Source organism: Palaemon carinicauda, chromosome 44, assembly GCF_036898095.1.
Source record: "Palaemon carinicauda isolate YSFRI2023 chromosome 44, ASM3689809v2, whole genome shotgun sequence".
Classification (NCBI taxonomy): domain Eukaryota; kingdom Metazoa; phylum Arthropoda; class Malacostraca; order Decapoda; family Palaemonidae; genus Palaemon; species Palaemon carinicauda.
In genome coordinates, this window is record NC_090768.1 from 43,925,424 (window position 1) to 43,927,923 (window position 2,500).

Sequence of the window (2,500 nt, forward strand, 5' to 3'; positions counted from 1 at the left end):
AGATCAACACTATAGGTATTATATATTGCCTATCGACTTGGAATCATAACGTTATCTCTCTCTCTCTCTCTCTCTCTCTCTCTCTCTCTCTCTCTCTCCTAACACAAGGAACAGTTGAATTTCGCAACTTGCGTTCGGGTTGCATCAATTTTTACTTACAGTGTTGATCTTGTATTGTAAAAAACTATTGCTTATCAATTGGAAATCATACGCTATTATCTCTCTCTCTCTCTCTCTCTCTCTCTCTCTCTCTCTCTCTCTGACAAGGCTAAAAACGAGTATATAAGAGAATCTTAATCACAAGTAATCGTAAGCAAGGACTTTCGTTTTCGATCTTACTATCGCAGCCATTCATGAACTGTTGATATTTTTTATGAATGGTGAACCAATACTATCATTACAATTCTCCGCACGATAAGCTTCTGTTACAGTCTGAAGTCGATTGCATCATTTAAAAGAAGAGAAAGAGCGTGCAGTCATTATTTAATTCAAGGTTACCTTGAATTTTTATTTTTATTTTTTTCTGTAAAGACATGTGTAAGAATAGATTGGCCTAAATGCCGGTCTTTGCGATTTTGATAGAAAATATGGCATGTTTATGTAAAAGTATTGGTAATTCATTAAGAAAGCGATACCATAGCAGCGCTGTTAAGCATTACGTTATAACAGAACACATGATGGAACGGTTAAATGATAATATTTGTTGTTACGTCAGTTTGCATAACTCATTCAATAAATAAGAAAAAATTGAATGCACCCTATCGCAGATTACCCTTTAATTATACTAGATTTATGGCCAAGAATAAAATGTCATATGGGTTTAAAAAATAAAATAAATGGTCTTGATAAACTACATAGAGACGTTTCTCTCCCAAGAAAAAGTGAACTTAATTTATTCAGGATGACCCAAGGTGAATGTCGATCCTATTATGACCCTCGTAAACAGAATTTGTGCCATGCTCTAAGGTAGATGGGCGTGGCTGTTTTTAAGCGCGAGGTATCTTGCATACTTCCAAGATGAATAAAGTTCTCTCCTCTTTTGGAACTGGGTTAGGTCAGGCAGAAATAAACTGCTTGGACGGGCGTGATTTGGGGATGGCAAGGTCATTTAGATTATACTCCTAATGGGGTCTTATAAATGTTAGTGATGTCAGAGTTTATACTCCTAATGGGGACTTACAAATGTTAGTGACGTCAGAGTTTATACTCCTAATGTGGTCTTACAAGTGTTAGTAACGTCAGAGTTGGTCTTACAAATGTTAGTGACGTTAGAGTTTATACTCCTAATGGGGTCTTACAAATGTTAGTGACGTCAGAGTTTATACTCTTAATGGGGACTTAAAAATGCTAGTGACGTCAGAGTTTATACTCCTAATGGGGACTTACAAATGTTAGTGACGTCAGAGTTTATACTCCTAATGGGGACTTACAAATGTTAGTGACGTCAGAGTTTATACTCCTAATGGGGTCTTACAAATGTTAGTGACGTCAGAGTTTATACTCCTAATGGGGTCTTATAAATGTTAGTGACGTCAGAGTTTATACTCCTAATGGGGTCTTACAAGTGTTAGTGACGTCAGAGTTTATACTCCTAATGTGGTCTTACTAATGTTAGTAACGTCAGAGTTTATACTCCTAATGGGGACTTACAAATGTTAGTGACGTCAGAGTTTATACTCCTAATGGGGTCTTATAAATGTTAGTGACGTCAGAGTTTATACTCCTAATGGGGTCTTACAAATGTTAGTGACATCAGTTCCTTCATGCGGTACACTGTAGGCGTTACTATTGTATTTTATTTCTCTTCCTCCTGTCTTTTTTATGTAGTTTTTATAATTATATATAAATAAAATCATTTTGATGTTGTTACTGTTCATAAAATATTTTATTGTAATTGTTCATTACTTCTATAGTTTATTTCCTTTCCTCACTGGGCTATTTTTCTCTGTTGGAACCCTTGGGCTTACAGCATACTGTTTTTTTCAACTAGGGTTGTAGCTTAGCTAGTAATATTTCTCTTCCTCTTTTTTTTATAGTTTATATCTGAAAGATTTATTTGAATATTGTTAGTTCTTAAATTATTTTTTTTAATTGTTCATTACTTCTCTTGTGGTTTATTTCCTTATTTCCTTTCCTCACTGGGCTATTTTTTTCCTTGTTGAAACCCCTGGGCTTATAGCATCCTGCTTTTTACAACTAGAGTTGTAGCTTAGCTAGTAATAATAATAATAATGATTATGTATGTAGAGAGAGAGAGAGAGAGAGAGAGAGAGAGAGAGAGAGAGAGAGAGAGAGATTTTATCACGTGCTTAAATCTGTTAGACAATAGGCTATTTATTTTTTTTTTTCATTTAATATTACATCTTATTTCAAATACTTTTGATAACATTATCCTTGTGGCGTTATTAGTTTTAACATTATTTCTTTTCTCTTAGTCTTATCTCTTGTTTTCAGTCTGTCTCAAGATGGGATTTAAAATATTTAGTTATTCTCAGGGAAA

General features: G+C 34.3%; 1 protein-coding gene across 1 annotated transcript in view; it reads right to left on the bottom strand.

The window, feature by feature from the left end:
- The window catches only part of LOC137634191 (uncharacterized), a 23,938-nt gene that overhangs the window by 21,322 nt on the left and 116 nt on the right, over positions 1-2,500 (bottom strand). The gene's annotated exons all lie outside the window — the stretch shown is intronic.